The sequence below is a fragment of the Gadus morhua genome, chromosome 2, assembly GCF_902167405.1.
Source record: "Gadus morhua chromosome 2, gadMor3.0, whole genome shotgun sequence".
In the NCBI taxonomy this organism is placed as follows: domain Eukaryota; kingdom Metazoa; phylum Chordata; class Actinopteri; order Gadiformes; family Gadidae; genus Gadus; species Gadus morhua.
The window spans coordinates 15235733-15250950 of NC_044049.1; the positions used below are offsets into that span (position 1 = coordinate 15235733).

The 15218-nt window shown below is 49.4% G+C and overlaps 1 pseudogene; it reads right to left on the reverse strand.

Annotated features, from left to right (window-relative positions):
- Positions 1 to 6522: 6522 nt before the first annotated feature.
- LOC115557664 (putative nuclease HARBI1 pseudogene) lies at positions 6523 to 7211 on the reverse strand (annotated as a pseudogene).
- Between the last annotated feature and the right edge of the window lie 8007 nt (positions 7212 to 15218).

Here is a 15218-nt window from a genome sequence, read left to right on the forward strand (position 1 = left end):
ACGACCTAAGTCACCAGAGCACATTAAGACTCAAAAAGCCAAGGAAGTGTAAAACACAACAGCTTTATAAAAACGAATTCCTCCTAGATCAAGCAAGGCAATGATCAAGGGAGAAAAAAGTGAGTCTGTAAAGACTCCGGCTCTATTCCGTGCTTCATGGAACCCATGAAAAGGAAAAGAAAACCAGAGCAACACGGTTTCCATTAGGTCCGCTACCACCGGGGGCGGAGCTACGGAATTCGGCTCTTCAATAATGGGACTCTCTCGGCCGTTTCTTATTTGAAGAAAACGGCGGGAGTGCCTCACTGGTAAACAAAACCACCAGACAATTGGCGAGCCAATAGAAAACCCCCTAGCCTTGTTTTTCATTTGAAAAAAGGTGGGAGAGTAAGAGACTGGTAATCAAGACCAACTCGCCAGCCGGCGAGAGGAAATCCAACCACGCCGCTTTAAAGAACATGTCTATATTCTTAAGCCGTAAAAGGGGTCCCGGACTCTAGCACAGAGTTGCCGAGTGAGCCCCTGGACATGTCTAACATGTAAAAACGGACAAAGGGGCCGGGGGAAGACCAAGACGCAGCCGCGCAGATGTCTTCCACCGAAACGCCCTTGAGTAGAGCCGTTGAAGCGGCCACGCTCCGTGTGGAGTGAGCTTTAACGCCCAACGGTGGCGCCAAGCCCTGCCGAGAGTAGGCTAGGCAAACACCCTCACATACCCAGCGAGAAAACCGCTGCTTAGAGAGAGCGCGGCCCCTGCTAGCGTCGCTATAACACACAAACAACTGTTGTGTGGAGCGGAACGCTGCCGAGCGATTCACGTACATAGCCAACGCCCGAACCGGGCACAGGAGATGCAACTCCGCCTCCGCCTCACTAGAATGAGGCGGGGGGTGAAAAGCCTTAAGCACAATATCCCTCGACCGAAAAGAACTATTAATGTTCTTCGGGAGGAACGCAGGATTAGGTCTGAGCAACGCGAAGGAGCTGTCCTCGTTTAGCAACAAGCAACTCGGGCTGACAGACAGAGCGGTTAGCTCACCGGCCCGCTTGGCAGAAACCAAGGCCAACAAGAGCGCCGTCTTGAATGACAGGGCATCCAAAGGGGCCTGGGAGAGAGGCTCGAAAGGATCCCTGGACAATCCGCGCAACACGGTGGGGAGATCCCAGCGTGGTGTAAGCACGCGTGAAACAGGCCTAACCCGTCTAGCCCCACGCAAGAATCTCTTGACCAGTGGATGGCTGAAGATCGGTCCACCATCACAGCCTGCATGGCCAGCCGAAACGGCTGCCGCATAGACCTTGATAGTGGAGAAGGCCAAACCTTTTTCCAATAAGTTTTGCAGAAACGAAAGCACGCTTCCCACCTCGCATTGAGATGGGACAGCGTGGTTCGTCTCACACCAATTAGAGAAGGCGCACCACTTCGCCGCATAGAGGGAAGAAGTAGAAGGCGCACGAGCACTCTGAATAGTGTTGATAACCGTCTCAGGCAAACCTTTGCCCTGCAGGATCAACCTCTCAGGAGCCAAACCAACAGCCGTCCCGAGACATCGGGCGGGTGGTGCACCGTCCCGTGGGCCTGTGAAAAGCGCATCCGGCCTGAATGGTACTGGCCAAGGCGCCGACCGCGAGAGCGCGGCAAGCTCTGGAAACCACAGAGCTGCACGGTTCTCCGGGGCCACTAATATCAGGGACAGTCTCTCCTGTCTGACCCGTTCCAGAAGAGGAAGGATCAGCTGGAGCGGGGGAAACGCATACAAGAGAGTCCGCGGCCAAGGTGTGTGCCAACGCATCTACCCCCAACGGGGGAAGATCCCGAGGGCTGAGGGAGAACCACCACCTGCAGTGCGTGTTCTCCCGGGACGCGAAGAGGTCCACCTGCGCTGTCCCGAACCTCTGCCAGATCAGTCTGACAATGTCGGGATGTAACCGCCACTCGTCTCGGCGGGGACCGCCTCGAGACATGAGGTCCGCCCCAAAGTTCTGGGCGCCCGCGATATGCAGGGCTCTCAGACTGCGGAGATACTGATGAGCCCAAAGCCAGAGCTCGACCGCCTTTCGGTGGAGAGCAGGGGAGCGGACTCCCCCCTGTCTGTTGATGTACGCCGCCGCCGACACGCTGTCTGTCCTGATCAGAACGTGGCGGCCGCGCACCAGGTGAAAGAAATGCAACAGCACTTTCCTCACAGCGTCGAGCTCCAACACATTTATGTGTGCTGTAGGGGGCGTGCGCCACTCGTCTCCGACCGAGTGAGAGAGGCACGTTCCTCCCCAACCCGTCAACGAGGCGTCCGTGAAGACCACTACGTAGGACGCCACCCTGCCCAGTGGAACACCCTTGAGAAGGGCGGAGGGTCCTTTCCAATATTCCAGGTCTGGCGACACCGAACGGGGGACGAGGAGCACCCTGAGCTTGTGTCGCCTGGGGTCCAACCGTTGGCGAGCAAACCACCGCTGGAGTCTGCGCATAAAAAGCAGACCCAGGGGGACCACGGGGTGGGCAGCTGCCATCAGCCCCAACAGGCGCATGGTGGACAGTGCGGTCACGTTTCTGCGAACGTGAAAACGGGAGAGCGCCGACAGGATGGCGTCTCGCCGAGGAGGCGAAAGCATCGCAGTCATGGTGGCTGAGTCTAGGCAAAGACCCAAGTAGACTGTCTGCCGGCTGGGGAGCGGGGAGCTCTTCTCCCAGTTGATGGCAAAACCCAGGAAGGAGAGATGGTTTATCACCAACATGGTGTCCCTTCTCGCGGTCTCTTCTGAGTTGCTCAGAATAAGCAGATCGTCTAGGTAGAAGAGAATCCTCTTTCCCTGACGTCTGAGCGGTTCCAACGCCGTCTCCACACACTTCGAGAAGGTGCGCGGCGCCAGGGAATAGCCGAACGGCAGACACTGGTACTCGTACGCCATCCCCATAAAGGCAAAGCGGAGAAACTTCCTGTGCGCCTGCCGAACAGGGACGTGGAAGTAAGCATCCTTGAGATCCAGGGATGTGAACCAATCGTCCTCTCTCACACACCGGAACAATGCTCCGACCGTGAGCATTCTGAACTTCCTCGTGGCAACGAATCTGTTGAACACGCGAAGATCCAGAATAGGTCTCATTTCCCCTGACTTCTTGGAAACCAGGAAGTAGCGGGAATAAAAACCTAGGTGAGACTCGTGGGGGGGAACGACAGTGATGGCCCCCTTTACCAAGAGACGTGCCACCTCTGCTGCCAGAGCCGTGCTCGCAGCCGGGTCCCGTAGCGTGGTCTCCACCAACCCCATAAAGGGTGGGGGACGACGCTTGAACTGTATGGGATGGCCCCATCTCAACGTGGTGTCCAACCACGATGGCAGAACGCACCGCTCTTGCCAACACGCATAGCGGTTGGAGAGAGGGCGAGCCGACAGCTGAGGAAGACCGTCCAGGAATAACCCGTATTCCTCTGCCCCTACCGCCTTCACACTGCGTGTGGACCAAGGGGGGCTTCCCACGAAAGGGAGGAGGCTCAGCGAGCGTAGGAGACGTACCACAACTAGCAGTTGTAAAAACAACCAGCTGTCTAGACGTCGCGCTCGTGCCCGCTGAACAGGGAGCGAGCCGTCCGGCCGCAGCACCTGTGCGCATGCGCTGTCCGCAGGCTGTAGCCACAGCGCGCGGACCCATCTCCTCACCTATAATGTGGGGAACCAGGAGACCGTGCAACGAGTCTCTGATCCGTCCACGAGGCTCCAAGGGACGCCGCTTCTTAGAAGCAGGTGAACCAGAGGCCATGTGAACACGCCGTCCGACCGCCACCCTACAGCCACCGGGCTGAGAGGGGGAAAGAGGCAACATGGAGGAGCGCACCACAAGCGTAGGGCGCAGGTGGCCTGGGGAATATCGCTCTTTAGGTACCATGTACTGCCGTTCGGCCGAACGGTCTTTACTCTTTTCTTTAATAGGGAAAGAAAAAGTAGGAGCAAGCGTCCGGAACTTCCTGGTCCGTGGCGCTGCTGCTCTCCCCGTGCGCGGCGGCTGCGGCTGCTGCACCGGGGCTGGAGTCGGAGGCGGGCCCATGGAACGCTGGGACCGGCCTAGACCCCGCTTCCTCTCAGCCTGCTGGCGGGAGGAGCCCGTGAGAATCGTCCCGAACCGGGAACGATCCTCACGGACTGACTGCTGGTGCGCGAGCACCTCGGAGAACCTGGGACCAAATAGGCCATCCGGCGCTAGTGGACCCTGGACGAGGCTGGCCCGCTCTCGTTCCGACACCGCAGTGTGGGAGAGCCATATGACCCTTTGAATCATGGTAGCCCACGCCATATGCTGGCCGGCCGAAACGGCTATCGGCTGGCATAACTGGAGGATGGCGCTGGAAAAGCGGGAAACCGCCAGCCATCTCGCGGCTTCCTCCGGGCCGTAGGCCTCCCTGTCAGCCGACAAGGAGACCATGGCAGAGGAGAGCAGGGCGATGTTGTTGACCGCCGCCGCGGATTGAGAGGCACAAACGAACACCCTGTCCGTTAGGCCGACAATCTGCTTCTGGAGGCGGTCGGGGGGCAGCGGCTTTTCGTTAAGGAGCCATCCGGCGCCCGGACAGAGAAGCGCTGCCAGGGGAGGCTCCAGACGAGGGATCCCCCTCGCCTGAGCATCGGCCCACCCCTCCACGTTGGTGAAATCCGTGTAGGATCTTACCGGAGCCTTCAGGGTCGAAGGGTCCTCACCGGCAGCAATAAACAAGTGCTGCAAAGGCGGGAACAAGGGGCACTGGGTAACCCGCCGGGAAAAAGATGGGGTGCGAAAGCACTCACCCTGCATATCGTCAGATACGGGGGCGAGAGGCGGGGCCGGCATGGGAATCCCTTTGATGGCCGCCGCCTCACCCATGATCTCCCGGAAGAGATCGGTCATCCGGCGCGGACCCTCGTGTTGTATGACGGTGGCGGTTGTAACCCGAGAGCGGGAAAAACCGGACGCCGAGTCGCCGAAGACGTCGTCCAGGGAGGCGTCGATGATGCCATCGTCGACGTCAGGTCCGAATAGGTCGATGGCGTCAGCCATTTCCACCGCAGGGGAAAAGAAGAGATGCCTGGAGAGGATCCCCTCTTCAGGCAGCTCCCGGCAGGCGACACAGGAGACGGGGGCCGCCATAGCAGCCGCGGCGTGGTCGGCGCCGAGGCACCAAAAGCACGCCAAGTGCCCGTCACCCGGTGCCAGGGAGGCGGGACAGGAGGCGCATAGGAGTCCTGAAAAGGACCTAGCTCTAGGAGCGCTCTCAGGTGGCCCTGAAAAGGGCCGTTTGTCCGCGGCCTCGCCCGAGCCGCTGCCACCGGCTTGGGAGATCCGTGTTGAAGTTCTCATCTTCTTAATAGTAGTTCTCAATTTCTCGCTGATAAGCACAAGTGCTGAAAGAAAAGGGAGGATGAGCGACGGTATACACCGCGTTATATAGACACGATACCGTGGGAAATGTGGGCGGTGCCCACGCTGATAGGTGCATAGTTTGAATTTTCAGCGCGCGCGGGCGCGCGCACGGGACAAGCCCATAAGGCGAAGCCTAGACGGCGTAGCCTACATGAAATAGAACGCTGGTATGCCCTGCAATCACAGTGTAGGTTCGAGATTGCCGACTATAAAAGAGCTGTCGCGGCTACTGGTAAGTCCATTATTAACATTGCTTGCCTTCATTTGGGAAATGCATTTGCATGTCTTAAATTTACAATTAACAAAGGCTACAGTGATATGAAACGTGAATAAAACTGAAATTTAATTTGTAGGAGGAGGACCTGCACCAAAGCCGTTGTCCCCGGTCGCATCGGTGGTGTACGCCGTCCTAGGCTCGGACATAAGTATAACTGGCCTTGAGGGTGCAGCTGATCCTGCAGTCGATTTGCTAAAGGAGATTGAGGGGTATGTATGCAATGATTGCAATAGGCTCCATGAAAAACCTTTCTGTTTAATATTTACAGAAGAATTACAATGTGCAACTGGTCAACCCACTTCCCAAAAATGTGTGACAAATTATATATATATATTCCCCACAGGAGAAATGAAGACTAAAGTCCTGCTGCAGCTGCAGCATCACATCAGACAGCTCTTCCTCTTCTCCCCCTCCTAGCCCTTCCTCTGCCAGCTCTTCCTCTTCCAGCTGCACCTCCTCTCACAGCTCGTCCTCTTCCAGCTGCACCTCCTCTCACAGCTCTTCCTCTCCCTGCTCTTCCTCTTCCAACTCTCACTCTTGGTGCACCCACTGGCTCTCCTCTCCCTCCTGCTGCTGGTGCCAGTTCACTGTTGGAGAAGAAATTGAGGCTGGAAATGAGGGTTTGAAAAAGGCAAAGAAAGGTCCTCAAAGCGAAAGAGCGGCTTATATAAATGAAGACTGAATATTACTGTCTTAAGATGGAAAAATTGAAAGAAAATAAATGTTTTGAACTACACAAATGTGTGTTGACTGATTTGTGCCAAGGTGTTTACCTAAAATGTGTATTCACAAAGTGATCCCTAAATGCCAGTCCACTCGGTTCCACACGGCCAAATTCCTCGTCATGTTGATCGCCATCATCATCATCGTCCTCTTCATCGTCGTCATCATCTTCTGGCTGTGGAATGTTCCTCTGCTTGCAGAGGTTGTGGAGAATGGCACATAGTGATTACTGTGCTTGCCCTCTCTGGGGTGAGGCGAATTTCGCCGTGGAGGACATGAAACCGACGTTTCATCTGCCCAATTCCTCTCTCCACAACATTTCGTGTATGTTTGTGTGCTCTAAGGAAAACAGTTAACAATAATTAATATGGATTCAACAAATAAAAGGCGTCAAAGAGCCAATACGATGTGTTTTACGCATAGGACTAAGCGTAATCTGCGTAATCACTTACATGTTATACGTTAACTGTGCCCCCGGTTGTGGATTGGGGTAGGGTGTCAAGAGCCACGTCTTGCAGGGATAGCCACTGTCACCCAGCAAGTGACACCCAACTGGTACATGGTGCCTCTCAAAAAGCTGCCTCAGACCGCTCTCCGTTAAAATGCGCGAATCATGGGTAGCTCCAGGCCACTTTGCAACAACATCCAGTATGTTAAAATTTGCATCAAAAACAACCTGGGTGTTGATGGAATGCACCTTCTTTCTATTGACGAACGCGTCCTCGTCATTTGATGGCGCGATTCTTTTTATGTGCGTCCCGTCAATAACACTGACCACACCGGGCATACCTGCAATTGCCATGAAGTTGGCTTTGATCCTGTGTAAATGTTGAATGTCCATAGGAAACCGGATAAACTGTTGGATTATATGGGGTCTAGAGAGCGCGTTGATGGTTTGGTTTATGGCACGGCTGACTGATGGTTGCGATATTCCTAAATCGTCGGCATTGCAAAGTTGCATTTTCCCTGTTGCTAAATAGCGCAGTGTTGCCAAACATTTTATTTCGGGACTAATTGGATTGTTTCTGTTAGTCTGGGATGTTATTGCATCCCGCACTAACTCCACAACAATTTTAATGCCCTCACGATTAAGCCTATATCTCTTTATCAACTCACAGTCTTCCATTGTCTCCATCAGATTTTCGTCTCGCAGCCATTTTGCGATCCTTTGTGAATAGGTCTTAGTGAGTTAGGAGTCCTCTCGAGGACTTTTAAGCTCTCCTAGACTTAGGTGCTACTTTTAGGCCTAAAATACTTTGTGAATTGCTCTTAGTGAAAAAAGTTAGGAGTCCTAAATTTAAGAGTGACACGCCCATTATTTTTAGGAGTTACTCCTAAATTCGCCAGTTAGGACCTACTTTTAGCCCTAAGATCCTTTGTGAATACGGCCCCTGATGTGTTTCTGTGTTACTGAGAGTATCATTCCATCTCTCTGGTAAAGCAGGTACATTAATTAGCTGAATTAACCCCAGTTCGATTAAACCCTTCGCTTTGTTGTGAATAAACTACCATCTAAATATAACTTAAGAAATAACCTAAATTGATTGGTAATTAATTTAAATGAGTTGTTATCTCTCTAGCGCAGGGGTCGGCAACCTGCGGCTCCGGAGCCGCATGCGGCTCTTTAGCCCCTCAGCCGTGGCTCCCTGCAGTTTTCTCAACAAAAAAAAAAAAAAAAAAAAATATATATATATATATATATTTTGATATATATCGTCAACTAAACGAGAGGTCGCAATGGATGCGCAATTGCGCTACCGTGAGGGGGGGAGTGAATGACAAAGCTTCGTTGATTTGCAGTTGGCTAATCCCAGTAGGAGTTAAATCTTTAACTGGCATCTGGCATCAGGAAGTAGCCTAGATGCTGCCATTGGCAGGAGGCGGGACATGCCAGTGAGCCGCCAATCAGCAGCATCCACCGTTGACAGCCAATTGCACGAACGAATACTGAGCGAGAAGGGTTTACAGCATTAAAGTTCTTGTGTTGAATATTAAAGTTTCAGTACGTTATATTTTGATAATAAAGGTCCTTACAGTTTTTTCATTACTTGACTATTGTATCGCTATGCTATGCTATCTATTCCTTGTTTACATTGCTGGCCATGACCGATCACGTAGAACGTCAACGGTTGACGCTGCTGACTGGCTACTGTAGTCTACTGTACTGTAGGCTACTCCCTGATGCCACATGACAGCTAAAGATTTATGTTATTTTTTTACAGAGTGTCACAAAAAATGTCTGTGCGGTGCGCAGCGTTAGCGTCTCCGGAGGGGGGAGGGGGTGAATTAAAAAGTTTGCGGCTCCAAAAAAAAATTTTTTGCAGGAGATGGGCCAAAATGGCTCTTTTGATACAAAAGGTTGCAGACCCCTGCTCTAGCGGAACAGACAGGACCAGGTTGATATTTGGGATGATGTCTACAGAATAATTGCATCTGCTTTTTTCTTGTTCCCTTCAATGGAAATCAAAAAACTCCCATAGTTCTCCATTTGAGTCCAGGAACAATTTGCTCTGGTTTATTTCCTCGCTCTATTTCACTTCTCAACCAGCCACCATTCTTTTCTGTTCTTCTGCTCACTCATCCATAACACACACACTCACACAACAACCAACCACATGTGCCTGCATTGCTTCCACCTTCATGAAGTCACTAATAGCTTTTTGTTTTAGTTCTTACTGAACACAAGTTGTTTATTGGGGGGCATACGAATAGTATAATTATTATTTTTTTGGAAAATCATAGTAAAGACGGCAGAGATATACATTGTAAAGTGAAATAAATGCATTTTCCAATGTTTAAACTGCTCTATCATTGCGGTAAAAACACATATGCTCGGCTGTCGAATAGGCCTACAAAGGGTAGATTCCATAGTATACCCATGCCAAATTTCAAGTCTATATCTGAAATTGGATGCATTAGTTTGAAGTTACCTTTCTAAACCACAGCCTCTGTCCAACACAGGCTTGGCCTTTTAAATTACACACGTAATTTCGCAAACATCCGTTTGACAGTGGATGTTGACACAGTATGCTTTAGAAACATGGTTGGTGAATGTTTTGATCTGTAACTTCAGGCAAACCAGTTTTTAAGGCATACCACTACCATATTACCATAGCGACCAAGTTCACCATACTTCCACGTACGTAAGACTTCTATTTATCAAAATATACAGTCAACATAGTGTAGTGGTATTGCGTCGGACTCACAAAGTCGCTGGTTCGAGACCAACCATTCTGTGAGACATGGCATGACATCAAATAATCTTTAAAATCATGTATCCATTAGGCCACCACCATACTCATACAGTCACTGACGGTCATACAGTAGGACCCTGTCATGGTGGCTTGCAACTTAAAGGGACACTGTGTAAAAATTACTCCCATCTAGTGGTACAATTGTATATTGCATTCAAACTAATAGTGCTCGCTTGTTCAAAAACTACGGTGGGCAGTATGTGCCAAGAAGCTGTGTCATGACATCCAATACTACCTCATCGAGTCATTTGAGTGATGTTGAGGTTAGTTATTTCAAACAAATTTCAAACTGCATTGAATCATTAGTGTAAGCTAATGATGTATGAGTAATTATTCCTCGAGCAAGATAGTGACTTTTTTCAGTCATCATTCACGCTGGCTCAGAGTGAAAACGCGTCTGCATTTCCTGTACCACGTAGTGCATTTTGTCCCTCTCGGCAGTTCAAAGAACATGGAAGCCTCCATGAAGCTTACCCGACCTATGTAACTACATATTAATTATTCTTCGCTCAGGAGGATAAGTGAGATTTTTGGCAGAGATAATTTTACACCAATGAGGACTTATTTATGAATGAATACGTTGATTTGAGGTAATAAATTACTTAAAATATTACACAGTGTCCCTTTAATTTATTATTTATTTTTGTATTAATGGCTCTTCCTTTTCTCTCCGTCCAACTTCACCCTCTCGTTCATACAATTGGAATTATGGAAAAGTGAAGCATTTTCCCAGGCCGTCATTTGCACCCGCACACAGGAAGTGCATGTGGGATGAGTCAGAGAAGTCTGGGTTTTTATGGAGGTGAAGGGGTGGTGGGCGGGGCTGAAAGGAGTATTTATTGCAGTGGTTGGCCTCAATGGAATAAATTTCAGTGAAGCCACCACAGCCTGTGCCCGGGGTAATGGCCTGAAAAATCGGATCTGTCACAATTTCTACAGTTGCACATCTTTCTCCTTCCTCTTCAAGTCCCAGAGAGGCAGAAGTCGAAAGTATATTCTTGAGTAAAAGGGAAGAGAAAATACTTTAATAAGTTAAGTTTAATAATGCAATAAAGTATCTCTGTATTTATAGATTTTTCTAGCAGCAGTTTGTTTTCCCTTGGCGGTGTTATGCAAAATATCCGAGTTGCAATAAGTACATTTGTCAAAAATATCTTTTCCCAAATGTAAGAATATTGACCGTGGTCCATGCAAACATCTGAGCCAACCGTCCATAAGACAACATTTATGTAAAACTGCAGCTTTGGCTTATTTGATTCAAGTTGACAAGACGACCGTTCAATCTCAAAATATACATGAATTTATAGACCAAGCAATGACTTATTTTCTGCAAACAGTTTTATAAATTCAACTCGGCCCATTAAAAAGGAGTCATTCAAAATAAAGTGTCCTTCAAATGGGACAATTATGCTGAGCTCCAACAGTATATATCATGTGGCATACACATTGTTTCGCCTGAGTGAGAGTATTACGGAACCACCACAAAGAGCAGTGTGTGTGTGGGTGAGCCGCTCGTTCACACGCAGCGTACACTTTGTCACCTCAGTGAGAGTACTAAGGAACCCCCTTAAGGAGCGCTTTTTGAAAGTGATTCACGGTGGGGGAGTGGGATGATGAACTGACTGCAGACCACAGAGGGGAGGGGAGGGGAAAAATGAAAGGGAGGGGGCCGATCCCCTGTGGAGGGGGCTGATCCCCTGTGGAGGGGGCTGATCCCCTGTGGAGGGGGCTGATCCCCTGTGGAGGGGGCTATATTTGGTCGCATTTTTTTAAATCTCATGCATGGCTATGAGAGGAGCATCCCAGACACCGCCTGGGAGGAGAAGGGTTGTGTGTGTGTGTGTGTGTGTGTGTGTGTGTGTGTGTGTGTGTGTGTGTGGGTGGTTTGGGGGGGGGGGGTGAAGGTGTGTGTGTTTGTTGGGGGAAAGGGGCTTGATGGGAGGTGTGTGTGTGAAGGGTGAAAGTGGAGGTGTGTGTGTGAGTGTTGGTGGAAAGAGGAGGATGAGGAGGTGATGGAGAAGAGATATGGGGGGAGGAGGTGTAGGTGGAAGGGAGGGATGCCTATTCGAGCCAGCAACTGCAGCTAAGAATTCCCAAACACATACTATAATGTGAGGCAATACAGGGCAGTAAGAGGCCAATTCAAATGCAAAAGCGACTGGATTGCTTTGCCTTGCAGAAATGATCGATAAAGTCGATGCAAAGCAATAATGGGTGAGTAATGGTGCATTTAAACATGAGGGCGATAAAATACCAGCGCAGTGCAAATGTTAAGTAGCCTCTATCTCTATCTAGCTCTATGGTCAGTGACAGAAGAGATTATCCATGGATAGTTAAATTGCATTTTTCCAGGGCAGTCCACATTACTTACAGCTTAATCCCCAATGTGACGCCATCCCGCTATCACTGCAATCCCCTCGCATGCAGAACATTATCATGCATAATGTTTGTGGGAATAAGCATTGCGGCCTGTATGTGAATATGTGTGTGTATATGTGTGTGTGCGTGGGCATTCGCATGTGTGTGTGTATTTGCTGCTGTCTATTTGTGTGTGTGTGTGTGTGTGTGTGTGTGTGTGTGTGTGTGTGTGTGTGTGTGTGTGTGTGTGTGTGTGTGTGTGTGTTTACTTGTGTGATTGTGTGTGCATGTGTGTGTATGGAGAGTTGCACATTATCTAGAACAAGACCAAAAAGAGAATTTGAGAAAATATATCTGAATAATATAGTGGAGTACAGAAAAATGTTTACGAGAGAGAAAGCGAAAATGAAACTATAATAGACTCCAAGAATAGTTGATGAGACAATGCAAGTCCAAGCAGATGAGGCGGTCGGTGAGGTGGCGGTTGGGATATAATGCTGCTCCACTCTCATTACTGCTTCTTCACTGGCAGTATTGTTTGTGAAATGGATGTTACAAGGTTATTATGGCCTTTACAGGCAGCTCACCCACCCCCATCCCCCCACGGCCGACGTTGGATACCACTCCCCCCTCTCATCCCTCCCTTGTTGCTGCATCTTCGAAGAACGACAGAACGGCAGGTTGAATTGGGGAGTCGCACTGGTAAGAGGGGAGGCTACGCTTCAGTTCCTCCCGCACCCTTGGTGCAAGGCACACAAAATCAATCGAGCTGCCGTAAAAATCTATGAGGGGTAAAATGCCCTCCTCAATCCACTAAGTTTCCCCTTCTCCTTTTCCCATCTGGCGGTTCCCTTCTGTTCCACTGTTTGCATTGCGCTTAAAAATACAAAGAAAACAACTAAATGTTGGAGAAGTGATTCGAACTGTGTCTCTCTCTCTTTCTCTCTCTCATTCTATTACCCTCTCTCGGAAGACGTTCATTCCATAGTTGCGGAGTTGGATGCAGCTGTAGAGCAAGACTAAGATCTCAACTGTGACATGGAGTTAGATTAACAAAGGATATGTTGCCTAATAATTAAGATGGCTGCTAAGGTGTTCAGGTCCAAATAAGTAATCTTTAAACTTTAGTTAAAGGGATACTTCACAGATACAGAACCACTGTTCTAGCATTATAAACACGCTATTGTAGTATTAAAAAAAAGTTTTTTCTTCCCTCAGTCTAACCCAGTCTTCCCTTGGCCCAGCTGTCCTCCATTTCTCCTGACCTGACGTCAAATGACGTGTTTGACGTCATGTCAGTAGAAATTTGCTTGCCTGCTAGAAGGGCCGGGGACTACAAACCACTGGTTCCGCAAATTTGTAAGACCACCAATAAGGAATGAGGGGGGCGGGAGCTCGCGTACGAGATGTAAACACAATGTCCGCCATGTTTCTTCACCGGTTAGCTAAAGAACTAGACCGACACAAAACTCTGACCATGGCAGAAGCTAATTTGAAATGGGAAACAGCCAAAGTGGATTTTGAAAAGCTATTGTTGGATTCGGACATTCAGGGCTATTTGCACAAGCCAGAATACAGCCAGGAAGAATTGACACAAATAGAGGCGGACGCTGCTGCGGCTGCAGCTAAACAAGCCTTGCCTGTTGCCGAGGACAAGGAGCCGGAGTGCGCCGGAGTGAACTGGTGGTGTAACTGCTATGTTCGCCTATAGACATTAACACGGAGTCCCTGTGCTACAGCGAATTTCAGTCATGCCAGTTTCTTCTAGAATAAATGGCTGATTCTGGCAAGGACGGGCCCATGTGTGTAACCTCTCAGCCAGGCTTTACGCCTCATCTGAAAATTTGGGCATTGGATACATATTTCCGGAATCAGAAAGTGAACTGGACACGCCAGCCAAAGCCCGCCGGGAGAAACAGACGCCTGAGCATAGAGTAAGTGTTGTTATTTTTTTACTAACACATTGGCTACGATAGTTTTGAAACCCGGGGAACGTGACAATGTAGTTATCCGAGAGTAGCCGATCTTATTGGCAGAGCATAGGCTACGTTACGTTAGCTTGAAGTCTGTGTAATGCTGTATAGGCTACTCAAGGCATAATTTATCTTGCTTTGCTAATGTTGTTCTCTTTCTTTCTTAGACAGTATCGGCTTCCTGTGTTGTCCAGGCCATCACAGCTAATTACCGTCCAGGCCATCACAACTCCCTGCCGATGTCAGGATCGCAGAGTCGTTCACGAGCTTTCCATCAAAAGACTCGAAACTCACCTGTTCAGAGTTCACCTCGACTCTGCATAGCTACCCAGCCCCTTCCGGCCACCATGGGTTGTACGTCCTGCAGAGGTGTATAGTAACGAAGTAGATGTACTTCGTTACACTACTTAAAGAGCCCATGCCATTAAAATCACATTTTTCCTATTGTTTGTTAAATAACATAGGTCTGAATAAGTTTGTGAGCTGTGGTAAGTTTGAAATCTATGTAGTTTGTCTGCTGTATGCAATAGGCAATGAAAGGAAAAAGGCAGAAGAAATGAGCCGATCTGGATAAGGTGACACTGTGACGTAGCGTTGTCAAATTATTATTCATGGCCCTGCCCACTTGGTTGGTTCGTAACCACCCACAAGAATGCTGAAGGAGTCGTGATTGAGCTAGTGCTAAATGCTAATACGTGTACGGTAGTTGCTAAGTTCGTAGTAACAGGCTAGTTACAGAATTTTGAATGCAATGGCAGAACGACATCGAAGAACATGAACTGCGACATGCTGCTTGCTGCCGGTTGCCGCGAGGCACCACCGCCGCGAAGCACCACTGCCCGGCAGCGGGCAGCCGGGCGGTGTTGCCTCGCACCGGCAGCAGGCAGCAGGCAGCAGGCAGCGCGCGGTTCTGTCTACTACAGATTGATGTGGAAGTGGAAGAACCAGAGACGTCGAAGAACCCGACAAAGTCCTTTGTGATTCATTATATCGTCTATAATATGTATTATTTGATATAGATATCTATGTATTATATGATATTATTTAGATATAGAGCTCCAGGACTGTAACGCAAGTGTTGTACACTTCCTTGTTATTTGGATAACCGTTCTGCTGTTGGTGTGATGGCGCATAACACGTCGGACTCTCGTCCCTGGTATTTCTACAACTAGACTCGTAGTGGGGGTTATCTCAGCCATGGTTGAGAATGAATTGGGGGAAAGGAACTTTGGCTTTGACTC